Genomic DNA, 17,088 nt, shown 5'->3' with positions numbered 1-17,088 from the left:
TGAGAGAAGGGGTTAAGGTAGTAGAGTGATTGATAGTAGTTAAAGGATTAGTCTGATACTTTGTTGTGTAAATTAACTGAGGCGCCTCACAAGGACAGTTCCTGATAAGAACTAAAAACTTGCCTTAAGAAACCAGCTAAAACTGACCCTGCGGTTTGGACAAAAGTAAGAGGACAACTGAGCCTGTGCAAGAACAAAAGGTTAATAGCGGTGACGAAGAGGAACTATCAGCCTTCATCCCCACGACCCCCCCCCCGACGACCACCACTAGGAGGCAATGCGCAAGCGCAGATAGGAGGGGTCTATGGAAATGACTTCTTGGAACTCATTTTAATACAAAGCGGGGACAGGTCATGCATATGTATAGGCGTATTACAAAACTCTATGAATATGTAATATTTTACTGTATATATTTATGGTAAGTGCCGCGTTGAGGCGCGCACGACTTTGGTGGGACTACTCCCCGTGCTGCCCAGCGCTGAATAAACATACCTACTTTACAATCTCATAGATTGTGGAGTCCGGTTTCCGCAAGTCAGCTTTGGCGAGCCAGGCAGGAGACTCTCTGCTTCACCGCGGGATCGGCTGAGGAGCGGACGCCCCTGGGCGCGCCCTGAGCACTTCCTCGGAGGGGACTCCGCTGCCAGCCGCTCACCGTGGGAGTAGACAAGAACCTCCTGAGTCCGCGGAAAGGAAAGGTATGTTTTAGGAGAGGGGCCTGTAAGTCGTACGCGTGGCCGGGGCTGCTGGTAAATCGCGCAGAGACGTCTGGCGTGCAGCATAGTCCCCGTATGGTAGGAGGGTACCCTGCACGGTAGGGGATTCGCTGACCGATAGAGCGGCCGCTAGCGATCTTGGGAGTAGATCGAGTGAATCCGAGGTTTCCGCTGCATCCCAGTGTTGGGAGCCAGGACGGACCTGCTAATGACTGGTATATAAGAAGCAGGAGAAGGGTAAGCGGACCTCCTCGTAATTGCGATTGGGTCATCTTTACAGTTGCAGCTGCTGGGTGGATGTTAATTGGAGTAATTAATGTACAATTAGTCTGAGGAGTTGTACGTGGCATGGCCATAAGTATTATCATCTGTTGCAACAATTTATTGTGTGACTGAGTGTCTGTGTTGTATGAGTGAGACGCAGCACAGCTGCGAAGCGAGTGTGGAGTTCTGATCTGCGGTTCCGTAATCTCCGTGAGGAGAGCGGCCAGAGACGAACGAAGTGAATGATAGGATTGAGCCTTCGTCTTTTGTGTACGAAAACATTGTAGAATTTTGTGGAAAAGCAGTATTGTACATCTAGAGGGTTCTATGATAAGAAAACCTCCGATAAAATCACTGAGACAGTGCGGGAAGGAAAACTAGTCCCAGAATCTTATTAAAGGTTAAAAGAAAAGATCAATAAAGGGAAGTTGTGAAATGGGTAATGCTCAAAGGGGAGTTTTGAAGAAAAGCCCCTTGGGCTGTGTGCTTGCTCATTGGAGAGATATTGTTGGGATCGGAGGGATGGAAAATAGAAAGATTCTTATTAAATATTGTAATCAATGGTGGCCATTGTATAAATTGGAAAGTGAGGCTAAATGGCCACTTAATGGATCAATAGACTACAATGCTCTCCTACAATTGATGCTGTTTCTAAGGAGAGAAGGGAAGTGGGATGAAGTTTCATATGCAGATATGTTTTTTTACCCTCCGAAACCATCCGGAGTGGCACAGGGACTGTGGAATGGTACCACCACAGGACCCTATGGTACTCGCACTTGAGCAAGAAAATAATAAAGAACTTAAAGGTAAACTGAAGCGGTGTTGCTCGGCATGTAGTATTGGACAAAGGTGTATTAAAGCAAACAAAATTCACCAGGCACCGGAACCAGAGCTAACTGACCTGTTTAAGCCTCCCCCTCGACCACAGGAACAGGATGCGGACTCGGACGAAACTTCCACCCCTCTGGACAGCCCTGTATCGTCCCGTACCAGAAAGAAAACTGCCCCAGTAGCCTTACAGGCACCTCTTCGAGAGGCGGTAGGGCCCGATGGCGGGACGATGCTAATCAAAGTACCTTTTTCCACTACTGATTTAGGGGAATGGAAAAGGGTTGCAAAGGATTACAGGAGCGATCCGATCAGTGAAACTAAACATTTTCAGTTTATTGTGAAACAACATAACCCTGATTGGAAGGACATACAGTTATTATTAGACTATATGACTGAAACAGAAAAGCAATTGATTTTAAAAACAGCAGGGAGTTTGGCTGATGATCACTATAAGACTACAGGAGGGGATGTTAAGGAATATTTCCCTCTACAAGATCCAAAATGGGATGCGAACAGATCTGCAGAAATGGTAAAACTACAGGGGTATCAGGAGTGGATTTCGAGAGGAATGGAAAAGGCTATACCCAAAACCATAAACTGGTCAGCTCTATATGCAGTTAAGCAAGGTCCCTCCGAGTCCCCATCTGAATTCCTGGATCGACTGAGGGATGCAATGCGCCGTAACACACCGCTGGATCCTGGATCCGAGGTAGGAATACAACAACTAGTCTCTCTGTTTTTGGGTCAGTCCACAGGGGACATTAGCCGCAAGCTCCAGAAGCTACGCACTACAGAAAGTAGAAATTTTGAAGTGTTGCTAGATGAAGCATGGAGAGTATTTAGTAACAGAGAAGAAGGATACAAACAGGTGCAAAGGAGAATAGTGGCAGTTGTAAGGAAAAAAGAGGAAAGGAGACCTAGGCGAGAACCGCCTCGCTTAGAAAAAAATCAATGTGCACGATGCAAAAAGTTTGGTCATTGGAAAGGAGAATGTCCGATGAATAGGGGAAGAGGACGAAGTTATCAGGCAAGGAAAGTGGTAGCTCATGTGAAAAAGGACTGACGGGAACCTGGGGAATCCACCCTAGCGGATCCACTGGTTATAATAAAGCTAGGGAAGGAACAACAAGAGGTAGAATTTTTAGTTGATACAGGGGCAACATACTCAGTTTTGAATCAAGCCTTGATGCCCCTGGAGAACGATTACATCATGGTAAAGGGGGCAACTGGCCAAAGTGAAAAGGTGTATTTTTGTAAACCTTTGAAATATAAACTGGGAAAACAATGGGGAATTCACAGATTTCTATATATGCCCAACTCTCCAAAGGCCCTATTGGGAAGAGACTTGCTAGAACAATATTCGAACAATATTCGAAAAAGTAAAAGATCAACAATACATTCAAATGAGTGTATTCTTATTCTGAGTTTATTCTTAACCAGTCCTTCCATAAAAGGAGAAATTAGGGAGGAAGTCTTAAATCAGGTATACCCTGGGGTATGGGCTACCGATGTACCCGGAAGAGCAAAGAATGCATTACCTGTTGAAGTTAAACTTAAAAAGGGAAACCAACAACCAGTAAGGATTAAGCAATATCCCCTAAAGAGAGAAGATAGAGAAGGGATTCGGCCAATAATCGAAAAATTTTTACTATTAAAAGAATGTGAGTCTAATTTTAACACACCCATATTACCAGTTCGTAAGCCTGACGGGTCATACCGTGTGGTCCAGGATCTACGGGCTGTAAACAAGGTAACTGAGGATCTCTACCCCGTGGTGGCGAATCCATATACTCTGTTGACTACACTAACACCTGAATTAGCCTGGTTTACTGTTATAGACTTGAAAGATGCCTTCTTTTGCCTCCCTCTCCATGAAGCCAGCCAAAGATTGTTTGCATTCGAATGGGAAAACCCCAAAACCGGTCGCAAGACTCAACTCACCTGGACGGTGTTGCCACAAGGATTCAAAAATAGCCCTACCATTTTTGGCAATCAGCTTGCAAAGGACTTGGAATCATGGGAAATCCCGTCTGAAAAAGGAAAACTGCTACAATACGTGGACGATATCCTGATTGCCACCGAAACAGAGAACGATTGTATCACCTGGACGGTGAGTCTATTAAATTTCTTGGGGCTCCAAGGGTACCGGGTGTCTAAGAAGAAAGCCCAAGTAATACAGCGCAAAGTGATTTATTTAGGCTATGAAATCAGTGCTGGGGAAAGAACCTTGGGACAAGCCCGCAAAGAGGCAATCTGCCAAACCCAGAGACCTCGAACAGTGAAAGAGTTACGGACTTTCTTGGGAATGACTGGGTGGTGTCGGCTGTGGATTTATAATTATGGACTGCTTGTTAAACCATTATATGCCCTAATAACTACCAACCAGGGACACCTTGAATGGAACGACCAGGCCGTACGAGCCTTTGAGAAACTAAAGAAAGCCTTGATGTCAGCTCCAGCTTTGGGGCTCCCAGATGTGAGTAAGCCATTTCTCCTCTTTTCCCACGAAAAACAAGGGGTTGCTCTGGGGATACTAGCACAGAATTTGGGTCCCGATCGACGAGCAGTTGCCTACTTTTCCACACAGTTGGATACAACTGCGAAGGGTTGGCCTGGATGCTTGCGGGCAGTCGCAGCTGTAATACTAAACATACAAGAAGCCCAAAAATTCACCCTGGGTCAGAAAATGACTGTGCTGGTGTCCCATACAGTATCTGCAGTACTGGAAGCAAAGGGTGGACATTGGCTTTCTCAACAAAGATTTCTAAGATATCAGGCTATATTGGTAGAACAGGATGATGTGGCACTAACATTGCCAACCCAGCTTCTTTCCTAGAGGGAAACACAGGAGAACCAGTGCATCATGACTGCTTAGAAACCATTGAAGCAACATATGCAAGCTGGCCAGATCTGAAAGACAGCCCCGTAGAAGACGGAGAAAACTGGTTCATGGACGGAAGCAGCTATGTCCTGAGTGGTAAAAGATACGCGGGATATGCTATTACCACTAGTCAGGAGATAATAGAATCAAGACCTTTGCCCCTAAATACCTCGGCACAGAAAGCGGAGATAATCGCTCTAACCTGTGCCTTGGAATTGGCCCAAGGAAAAATTGTATACATTTATACAGACTCAAGATATGCCTTTGGAGTTGTGCACGCACATGGGGCAATCTGGAAAGAAAGAGGGTTATTGAACTCTCAAGGAAAGAATATTAAACACGCAGAGGAAATGTTGAGACCGTTGGAGGCAGTACAACTCCCTAAGAAAGTGGCAATTATACACATCAAGGCACACCAGAAAGTGAGCTCGGAATTGGAAAGATGAAATGAGCTGGTGGACAGAGAGGCAAAACAGGCAGCCAAGGCAAAGGTAAAAATAGAAGGGGCTTTAATCCCTGACGGGCGAATCTCCCTAGAAGGTAAGCCAGAATATACAAAAGAAGATCGGAAGCTTATTGCAGATCTAGAAGGGTCATATAGTAAAGAGGGGTGGGCTCTCACCCCACAAGGGAAACTAATCATTCCCTCCTTTCTAATATGGTCTCTGATAAGGGAAGAACATAAGAAGAGGCATTGGGGGGCGGAGGCCCTATATAAACAACTGATCAAAGAAATCGTAGCTAGGAATCTATACACTACTGTAAGGCAAGTGACACAGCAGTGCGATCTCTGTCTCCAGACAAATCCCAAGAACACCCCCAAACCAGAAATGGGCCAAATTGGGAGAGGCAATGGGCCTGGACAACAATGGCAGATCGATTTTTCAGAACTCCCAAGAAAAGGGGGGTATCGATATTTATTGGTATTAACTGATACGTTTTCAGGTTGGCCAGAGGCATTCCCTACCAGAACAGCCAAGGCTCAGGAGGTAACTAGAACATTAATACAAGAAATAATACCACGTTTTGGGGTTCCAGCAACCATATCTTCTGACAGAGGACCACATTTCATCTCCAAAGTAGTACAACAAATTAGCCGCCATTTGGGCATAGATTGGCAGCTTCATACCCCATATCGCCCTCAGTCGAGTGGCCAAGTAGAAAAAATTAACCACTTAATCAAACAGCAAATTGTGAAATTGGGACAGGAAACTAACTTGGCCTGGCCTCAGTCTATTCCTTTGGCTCTTTTGCACATACGAACTATATCAAGAGCAAAAGAAGGACTGAGCCCTTTTGAAATCTTGTATGGACGACCCTATAGAGTACAGAAAGGGATGACCACACAAGTTGGGGATGAAATCATGACCTCCTACATGGTGGCATTAGGGAAACAACTCAGGAAAGTTGAGAAATATGTGGTTGGGACTCGAAGCAGGGGTTTGGATGGGCCTGTACATAATATACAACCTGGAGACTATGTGTATGTAAAGTCTCTTACAGAAAAGGCTTTGGAACCGCAGTGGGAAGGACCATTCCAGGTACTCCTCACGTCCTTCACAGCAATCAAAATCAAGGAGCAGAGCACCTGGATCCATCACACCAGAGTGAAAAAGACACATAAATCTCCATGGAAGGTTGCACAAGCCCAACCAGGAAAATTATTTTTCTCACGGTCATAATTATAATTCAGAGATGGGGTAGCACTTCTAGCCAGAATAATATTGGACAACCTTGGTCTCAAGCTTATATCGGATGCACTGGATCCATGGGGATACATTCTGATCGAAAGGGTGCAAATCTATCTACCGTGGTTATGCACCGAAGTCAAGTATACTTAAAAGAAGTTCTAAAAAGAGTAGAAAAGGATGGAGAACATAAATGGTGGGATACACTTTTTGGATGGTCACCCACTGCTACAGGTATCCTTAATAACTTGTGTCACCCTATTATTGTTCTCCTAATTTTGTCCTGTATTAGTATTGTTCTATCTATAGTGCTATATGTTCTAAATTGGCGAATGGTAAAACAAACGAGACATTTGATATATGCTCATCAGCACCGACAACAAACAGAAGCCGGCAAAAATCTTATAAAGAACCTGGAGAGGAATGGAATAATATAAAAGGCATTAATATAAAGTAAAAGAATTTACTAACTTTTTAGAAAAGGGGGGACTGAGAGAAGGGGTTAAGGTAGTAGAGTGATTGATAGTAGTTAAAGGATTAGTCTGATACTTTGTTGTGTAAATTAACTGAGGCGCCTCACAAGGACAGCTCCTGATAAGAACTAAAAACTTGCCTTAAGAACCAGCTAAAACCAACCCTGCAGTTTGAGCAAGAGTCAAGGAACAACTGAGCCTGCGCAAGAACAAAAGATTACTAGCGGTGACGAAGAGGAACCACTAACCTTCATCCCCACGACCCCCGACGACCACCACTAGGAGGCAATGCACAAGCGCAGATGGGAGGGGTCTATGGAAATGACTTCTTGGAACTCATTTTAATACAAAGCGGGGACAGGTCATGCATATGTATAGGCGTATTGCGAAATTCTATTAATATGTAATGTTTTACTGTATATATTTATGGTGAGTGCCGCGTTGAGGCGCGCACGACTTTGGTGGGACTACCCCCCGTGCTGCCCAGCGCTGAATAAACATACCTACTTTACAATCTCATAGATTGTGGAGTCCGGTTTCCGCAAGTCACTATGACAAGGTGACCCACTTAGTGGATGAGGGAAAGGCTGTGGATGTTGTTTACCTGGACTTCAGTAAAGCCTTTGACACCGTTTCCCACAGCATTCCCCTGGAGAAACTGGCTGCTCATGGCTTAGACGGGTGTACTCTTCGCTGGGTAAAAAACTGGCTGGATGGCCAGGCCCAAAGAGTTGTGGTGAACGGAGTTAAATCCATTTGGCGGCCGGTCACGAGCGGTGTTCCCCAGGGCTCAGTTTTGGGGCCGGTCCTGTTCAATATCTTTATCAATGATCTGGACGAGGGAATTGAGTGCTCCCTCAGTAGTAAGTTTGCAGACACCACCAAGTTGGGTGGGAGTGTTGATCTGCTTGAGGGTAGAAAGGGTCTACAGCGAGATCCAGACAGGCTGGATCGATGGGCCCGAGGCCAATTGTATGAGGTTCAACAAGGCTAAGTGCCGGGTCCGGCACTTGGGTCATAACAACCCCATGCAATGCTACAGGCTTGGGGAAAAGTGGCTGGAAAGCTGCCCAGAGGAAAAGGACCTGGGGGTGCTGGTCGACAGCCGGCTGAACATGAGCCAGCAGTGTGCTCAGGTGGCCAAGAAGGCCAACGGCATCCTGGCCTGTATCAGAAATAGTGTGGCCAGCAGGACTAGGGAAATGATTGGTCCCCTGTACATGGCACTGGTGAGGCTGCACCTTGAATCCTGTGTTCAGTTTTGGGCCCCTCACTACAAGAAGGACATGGAGGTGCTGGAGGGTGTCCAGAGAAGGGCAATGAAGCTGGTGAAGGGCCTGGAGCACAAGTCTTATGAGGAGCGGCTGAGGGAACAGGAGTTGTTTAGTCTGGAGAAAAGGAGGCTCAGGGGAGACCTTAATGCTCTCTACAACTACCTGGAAGGAGGTTGTAGTGAGGTGGGTGTTGGTCTCTTTTCCCAAGTGTCCTGGTTTCGGCTGGGATAGTTAATTTTCTTTCCAGTAGCTGGTATAGTGCTGTGTTTTGGATTTAGTATGAGAATAATGGTGATAACACACTGATGTTTTTAGTTGTTGCTAAGTACCCTGCTAGTCAAGGACTCTTCAGAGGCTGGGAGGGAGCATAGCCAGGACAGCTGGCCAACGGGGTATTCCATACCATATGACGTCATGCTCAGCATATAAGGCTGGGGGAAGAAGAAGGAAGGGGGATGTTTGGAGTGATGGCGTTTGTCTTCCCAAGTAACCGTTATGCGTGATGGAGCCCTGCTTTCCTGGAGATGGCTGAACACCTGCCTGCCGATGGGAAGTAGTGAATGAATTCCTTGTTTTGCTTTGCTTGCTTGCACGGCTTTTGCTTTCCCTATTAAACTGTCTGTATCCCAACCCACGAGTTTTCTTACTTTTACCCTTCTGATTCTCTCCCCCATCCCACTGGAGGGGGAGTGAGTGAGTGGCTGTGTGGTGTTTGGCTGCCTGCCTGGTTAAACCACAACACCAAGTAACAAGCCATAGGACAACAGGAAATGGCCTCAAGTTGCGCCAGGGGAGGTTTAGATTGGATATTAGGAAAAATTTCTTCACCGAAAGGTTTATCAAGCACTGGAACAGGCTGCCCAGGGAAGTGGTTGAGTCGCCATCCCTGGAGGTATTTAAAAGACACGTAGATGTGGTGCTTAGGGACATGGTTTAGTGGTGGACTTGGCAGTGTTCGGTTAATGGTTGGACTCGATGATCTTAATGGTCTTTTCCAACCTAAATGATTCTATGATTCTATGAAATACTTCCAACACAAGGCATTGTTTAACAAAGAAGAAATGTACTGTTCCCATGTTTCCTATTTTGCTTTTTGAAAAATGGCAATTTTCTCTCCATGAAAATGTAGTGTTTCTCATAAAACAACCCTGCCAACCTGCTGATTGTTTCTGTCACTCTTCCATGACTATTTAGAGTGACCAAAGATTTTTAGATTTCTAAAGTTTTTCCTAAAGACAGAGTGATTCAGAGGCAGTTAAAGAAAATTCATGTATGGACTTTCCTAATCCATGGATTTGATGGATGGACTATTCGATGGATAAGGAATTGTCTGGATGGCCACATCCAAAGAGTTGCACTCAATGGCTCAATGTCCAAATGGAGATCAATATCAAGTGGTGTCCCTCAGGGGTCCGTATTGGGACAGGTACTGTTCAATATCTTCATCAGTGACATAGACAGTGGGATTGAATGCACCCTCAGCAAGTTTGGGGATGACACCAAGCTGAGTGGTGCGGTTGATGCGCCTGAGGGAAGGGATGCCATCCAGAGGGACCTTGACAGGCTTGAGGGGTGGGCCCGTGCGAACCTCATGAGGTTCAACAAGGCCAAATGCAAGGTCCTGCACCTGGGTTGGGGCAATCCCCAATATCAGAGCAGCTCTGCGGAGAGGGACTTGGGGATATTGGTAGATGAAAAACTGGGCATGAGCTGGCAATGTGTGCTTGCAGCCCAGAAAGCCAATTGCATCCTGGGCTGCATATAAAAGAAGCATGGCCAGCAGGTTGAGGGAGGTGATTCTCCCCCTCCACTCCACTTTCGTGAGACCTCACCTGGAGTACTGCGTCCAGCTCTGAGGCTTCACAAGAAAGACATGGACTTTTTAGAGCAGGTCCAGTGGAGGGCCACAAAAATGATCAGGGGGATGGAACGCCTCTCCTATGAGGAAAGGCTGAGAGTTGGAGTTGTTCAGCCTGGAGGAGAGAAGGCTTCGGGGAGACCTTATTGCAGCCTTTCAGTACTTAAAGGGGGCTTATAAGAAAGAGGGAGAAAGACTTTTCAGCAGGGCCTGTTGCGACAGGACAAGCGGTAACGGTTTTAACTAAAACACTGTAGATTTAGATTGGACATAAGGAAGAAATTCTTTATGATAAGGGTGGTGAGACACTGGAACAGGTTGCCCAGAGAATTTGTGGATGCCCCATCCCTGGAAACATTCAAGGTCAGGTTGGATGGGGCTTTTTAGCAACCTGATCTAGTGAAAGATGTCCCTGCCGATGGCAGGGAAGTTGGACTAGATGATCTTTAAAGGTCCCTACCAACCCAAACCATTCTATCATTCTATGAATTATGACAAGTCTTTTATTTTAACTGCCTAGATTTCTTTAAAAGGGCACTTTGAACTAGTTAAAGTGCTGGTATCATGTCTGAAGAAAGGAATTTCTAGATCATACAGGATTTCTATTATCAGAAGGAATACATGGACACACTGACATGCCTGTAGTCTTTTGTAAATCTTATCATTTGTGACTGTCAGTACAAGAACAGCAAAAATTTGATGTTTTCTTATATTTGACCTTCAATTATTTATGTTTTCATAAGAAGTATTTTCTTACCAGATTTTTTTTTTTTAAATATACACTTCTGACCTTGCCTGTGGGTCTGAAATTGGTTTGTACTTAACCAGTGACTACATTTTACAGTTGGTGTCTTTAAACATTACATCACGCCTCTGTTTTAACGATGTTCTGGGTGATGAATTCCAAGTTTCTCTGTCTGCACTAGAGACACATGCAGGATGGGTAATGTGCCACAAGTAACTAGCTCTAAGCTGAAAAGAAATATTTTATTTTCAATCATTTTCTCAGTAATTAAAATTCTGAGAGTTTTTTCTCTCACATCCTTATTCATGAGAACTTAGAAATGAGGACTGAAAAGTTTACCTCAGCCTATCTTGAAGTTCATCTTTGTTATAGAATTAATTCAGCTTTATGATCAGACTTTGCTCTTAAATCAATGCTCGTTAACACCCCAAACCATTGTTTATACTGTTTTCTACCTGAACTGGCTGGTTCCCCTGGGAATGAAGGCCTACGTGTTGTTCCCACGTGTACTGATGATCCTGTAATGAGAACATCACTAAATTATTTAAATGCTAACAGTTGCCGACTGTTTTTCCCAAAATCTCAGAAAAACAAAAAAGTCCCCCTATAACTTATTCTGAAGGAAAGTCCAAGATCAGCTTCATGTTAGGAATCAGAGCATATGACCTGAGAGATCACAGACCCCCATAGAGGTGAATGCACCAGCTATATTTTGCACAATATTTTCACAGCAATTTCTAATACACAGTATTTCAAGGCAAAATTCTCTATTCAACTTGCCAACAGGGCTTGCAGAGAGAAACCTTGGGCACATTTTACACTTCAGGAGCGCTCACCTGCAGGGAGGATAAGCTTCAGGACTGGCCTTGGCAGCACCCATTTATCCCATCTGCCTGCACTTGTGCCACATAACCAGCATTGGACAGATACATTTGCCAGAGGACTCTCTGGAAGCAGATGGGATTTGTAAGCAACATGAAGCCATCACTTGGCTATGATGTCTATCAAAGTTATCAGTTCTCACCTAAGCGCTGTAATTCCCAGAACTCAGCCTTTGGTTCTAGTGAGCTGGGACAGAAAAAAATATACGAGATGGCCATTGTGGGAAAATAATGGAAGATTGGCAAGGAGGATTGTAAACACGCCCAAGTGACTTGCAGCTGGGGTGTAGAAAAACACATATATCATACTAACTGTTGTTTAGCCTTGTGTGTTTGAACATGCTTGAGATTCCTGCCCTGCTGTGGGAAACATCAAAGCACAGTGGTAAACTATGCCTGCGTGAATCCCCGATATACAGGTGAAAACAGCAGGTTCGACGAACCTCTAGCATGGACTAAGCTCCAGTTGGCGAGGTAACGAAGATAAATTTACTCTTTGCATTTCATCCGTGGTTTTGTGGTTGTTCCTGCATCCTGCCTGTGCCAGCTCACACATTTGGCATAGTCGGCAGGATCCAGGAACAGCCATGCCACGGCTGGCAAAAAAGTCAGGGACTGGGGAGGCCATGGCGGTGACTCCCCATATTCCGGGATAGCCCAGTACTGAGCGCTGGACCCCCGTGGCCACTTTCCTGGCTACATGGGCTCCGCTGGAAGCATGGCCTGAAATAGATGACAGGGCAATGATTACCCCGCAGACAATTAAAACGGCTATGCGTGGATTGCCATGGAAAGCGGCACTGGATTCTTCTCGCAAGTTAGTGGGGAGATTGGGATGGTTATTAGTTACCGGTCTTAGAGCTCTTGACCGTGAAGTTGTTGCATTACGGAGTAAAATGAGAGAATTGGAAAAGGAAGTTGGGACTTTACAAGATGCAAAGGTGATCGCACAAGAAGTAATTACTACTCAAGCAGAGCGGTGCCATGGGCTGTAAGATACTGTTGAACAGTTAATAGTGCGTATTGCTAATAAACGGGGTGGGGGGAATGAGCGAGAGGCTGTGTGGTGCTTAGTTGCTGGCTGGAGTTAAACCACGACAGTCCTTTTTGGCGCCCAACGTGGGGCCTGAAGGGTTTGAGATAATAACAGATTTGATTGGAATGTGCTAGATCGAATTTATAGCTGTTATTGCTGTTTAGCTATTAATTGGCAGGCTTCTGTGCTTGCCATGGGGCTTGCTTGCCTTACTGTGTATTAGAGTCTATTGCTCGTTAGTGACTGCTTTTTGCTTTTGCTGGTTGCTGTACTGCTGTACTGCTGATCATCTTACTGTGCTGTGCCTGGGAACATTCTGATAACAGTGATGGCTCATGCATTGATTACGGGATTCAATCCAGACAGGTTAGCAGTAACGAGAAGTATCAAAATGCAGCTTTTGAGAAGAGCGCCTGCCTCATTAAAACCCTTGATTATACCAGCAGTCACAAATGCTACCTGTAATGTAGGCGCCCTAGCAAATACCTTGAGGGAAATTGGGGCTGTAACTTCAGGACCATCTGTGCAGGTGGTGAATAAAGGAAAGCCAACAAAACCAAAAGGAGTTACATCACGGGTGACAAGTAAACAAACGTGGAATGATCTTGTACAAGCCAGTGTCCCATGATCAGAAATAAATGGGATTACAACATCAGAAATGTTTTGCCGATGGCAAAAGTTAGCACCTACACAAAAAAGCCAACTGCCCCTGGCCCCGCTGCTAACTCCGCGCCCACCCTCCACCCCCACCTGCCACCTCAAGGCAAGGCACTACCTGGCAAATGCCAAAACAGCAGAAATGAAGGTTTGGTAGGTCCCCCAAAATTGCTGCCACTGTAGCCTCTTACCGTGAGGGGGACCGATGCCCCTATGTTCCTTTAACTATAAAGTGGCGGTCTGGGGGGATTTTACATGTGTTAGCTCTGGTGGATACTGGAGCTGAAGTTTACTGTATTACATAGTAATATTAATAATAAAGAAACCACATCATAGATCTGTGATTAGGGGGATATCCAACCCCTGCCCTCCGAACTAAGGTTACCTTAACAATAGGAAATGCCACTCCATTTACCACGACAGTGTTAATTGCCCCAATTAAAGAATATATTTTGGGTATTGATGTGTTGGCAGGATGAACAGTTGAAACTTTAAATGGTCGCTTCTGCTTTGGGACTTTGCAAGCGGGATTTGCTATTCGATCTATAACTGTCTTGCATGGATTCCTGAAGTGGGATCCTGTTGTGCTGCCCGTGCCTACAAGGTGGTAACTGTAAAACAATATCGTATTCCAGGGAGGGAGGAGGAAATTACTCAAACCATTCAGGCACTTCAACAAGTGGGAATCGTTAAGGAAACCATGACTGCTTTTAATAATCCTATTTGGCCTGTTTGAAAACCAGACGGCACTTGGAGAATGACTGTAGATTATAGAGAACTGAATAAAGTCACCCACACACACTTGCAGTTACGGTACCAGACATAGTTATTCTTATAGAAAAAATCAGCAAAAATTTACAACCCTGGAAGATGGTGATAGATCTTGCTAATGCTTTCTTTTTGATAGCCATTACATATTTATAAAGCGTGTGCACATAATTGTACTATTTGTATGCAGCTACATTTAAGGGCATTATATAGGCCATGGGGAAAGATAAAACGGGGTCAGTGGGCCTTGAATACCTGGCAGGTCAATTACATGGGCCCCCTGCCCCTGTCGAGGGGGTGGTGATATGTATTCACTGCTGTGGATACAGTGTCAGGACTGTTTTTTGCTAAACCCACCAAATATGCTAATCAACATAACACAACTGAAGCATTAGAACAACTCATTCATCTATACGGACCTCCTCACCAAATACAAAGTGACCAAGGAACACACTTTAGTGGACATAATGTCCAAGATTGGGCTCAAGGGCTAGGGATAGATTGGATATTCCACATTGCCTACTGCAGTGGGTTGACCTTGGCTGGACACCAGGTGCCACCAAGCCGCTCTATCACTCCCCTCCTCAGCAGGACAGCGGGGGGACAAAATAAGATGGAAAAAAAAAAACCCAAAAAACAACTCATGGGTCAAGATAAAGGCAGTTTAATAAAGAAAAAGCAAAGGCCGCATGCGGAAGCAAAGGAAAACAAAAGATTTATTCTCTACTTCCTATCAACAGGCGATGTCCAGACACTTCCCGGGAGTCAGGACTACAGTACGCATAGCGGTTGCTCCAGAAGACAAACATCGTAAATAATGAATGCCCCCCACTTCCTCCTCCTTTCTCTTAGCTTTTATTGCTGAGCGGACGTCATATGGTATGGAATATCCCTTTGGTCAGTTTGGGTCAGCTGTCCTGGCTATATGTCCCCTCCCAAGATCTTGCCCACCCCCAGCCTACCGGTGAGGGAGGGGGAATGTTGGAGAGGCAGCCTTGATGCTGTGTGAGCACTGCTCAGCAGTAGCCAAAACACTGGTGTGTTATCACCACCTTTCTAGCTACAAATACAAAGCACAGCACTATGAGGGCTGCTATGGGGAAAATTAACTCCATCTCAGCCAGACCCAATACACCTACCATCCCCAAGCTAATGGCTTGATTGAAAGAATGAATGGGATGTTGAAGGAACAATTAAAAAAGCTAACCAGTACTAAAACTTTACAACATTGGAGTTCACATCTTACTAAAGCAGGTTTTTTGTTAAATAGCCAGAATATTGATAATCAAACACCCTATGATCGTATTACAACACCTCCAGTACAAAACATGGTGAAGATTGAAATTCTTCCAGATGGTATTTCTCCCAAAATATTAACTACAGGGGAAATGGAATTGCTTACACTGACGGATTGCATGGTGGGACCACAACCTATTAGTCTAGACGTGAAGATTCATATAATAACCCCTGAGAATGCCGTATGGTTCTGTACCCCAACTTCTCCTCTTACTTTACTTCCTTTGTTGATATCAGATTCTCGAGTTCTTGTATTCCAGGTATCTTCAACGAATACCTGTGCCTTATCTAGAGGAGATAGCATCGGAACAGTATTATTGGTGTCGCGAACCCAACATCGAACTGAAGTTCAATCTGAAAAAGCGCAAACCATAGCTCTCCAATCTGCGTGGGCAATTACCCCACATCAGGTTATCAAACCCGGAGTAATATTAGCTGAAGGAGCTGGAGCAACGGCGTATGTATTACTGGAAGGAGATGATACTCCTGTTTTCCTCCCTTATCAAAGGTTGGCTCATCGTGCTTTGTAGTCTTGTACTACAGGCACATGCCCTGGATACATTTCCACAAGATCAACATGTAAATACTTGGGTTTGGTTGGCCTCTACTGTAACTAACTCATCTGCCTTTTGTATTGAGGGAAGATTAACAGCTGCAGATCTCTTGACAACGTGTTTCATTGGCGTGCCAACCCCAGTAGCTGTATTACAGAATTATGCTATGCTAAGTGCTTTTGATATTAATGTTCCTCATTGCTATTTTTTCCGAGTAGGTAACGGCTGTATGCCAAGGAACATTACAAAATTGATTGGTGGTGGACTATCTCCTTCTTCGACACCATAAACGCTGCTCCGATTTTGAAGGCATGTGTTGCTTCAACATAACTGATGGATCAGATCCTATATCAACAGAGACATCTAGTTTCTGATTGCTTTCTCAAGCTTGAATCTCTTTGCAGTGATACAGTTACCTGGAAAACTTATCCAAAGAAATCCCTGAGAAAAAGATCACCTGGTATTTTCTATTGCTTCCATCTATAGGACTATGTTTCTTTTATTTATTTATTTACTTACTTCCTTACTAGTGGTTCAGTACATCCAGGAAAAGTATCCAACTGGGAAAGATTGCTTGCTGTCTTATATCACTATATTCCAAAAAGTCACTCATTTTCAGAAATTTCAGAAAAAGAAAAAAATATGAGAGGGAGAATTTGTAATGAGTGACCAGTAGTTGGTGATTTGTCTTTGGTGACAGGTAATTGAGCACTATAGAAAGCCACAACAACTTCATATAGCAGAAAGCAGCAATGCCATCTTTCTATATTGTCCTTCCTACAAAAGGGGAAACCACTGTTAGAAGTTGAGGAGTATCATGGCTATGGAGGGTATACCTTATATGAAGATGTCCTGGTTCCGGCTGGGACAGAGTTAACTTTCTTCCCAGTAGCTTGGGGGGGTGTGCTGTGTTTTGGGTTTGGTATGAGAGGAGTGTTGATGGCCCATTGATGCTTTGGTTGTTGCTGGGTGGTGCTTGCACGGGGGAGACTTTTTGTTTCTCTTTTCAGCCTCCCATGCCCTGCCAAGTGCAGGGGAAGCTGTGGTGGTGGGGGAGCCTAGCCGGGGTGGTTGACCCAGCTGGCCAATGGGGTATTCTATACCATGTGACATCATGCTCAGTATAAAAAACAGGGGTGTGAGGGGGCTCACCCCATTCGTGACAC

General features: G+C 44.9%; 1 long non-coding RNA gene across 1 annotated transcript in view; it reads left to right on the top strand.

Annotated features, from left to right (window-relative positions):
* The first annotated feature begins 510 nt into the window (after positions 1-510).
* The window catches only part of LOC142074740 (uncharacterized), a 63,368-nt gene continuing 46,790 nt past the window's right edge, over positions 511-17,088 (top strand). Inside the window, exons 1-2 of the long non-coding RNA XR_012670690.1 lie at positions 511-698; positions 6,186-6,233. This is a non-coding gene — a long non-coding RNA (uncharacterized LOC142074740). The remainder of the gene's footprint in view (positions 699-6,185; positions 6,234-17,088) is intronic.

The sequence above is a fragment of the Calonectris borealis genome, chromosome W (assembly GCF_964195595.1).
Source record: "Calonectris borealis chromosome W, bCalBor7.hap1.2, whole genome shotgun sequence".
In the NCBI taxonomy this organism is placed as follows: Eukaryota; Metazoa; Chordata; class Aves; order Procellariiformes; family Procellariidae; genus Calonectris; species Calonectris borealis.
This window is presented reverse-complemented; position numbering and strand designations above follow the sequence as displayed.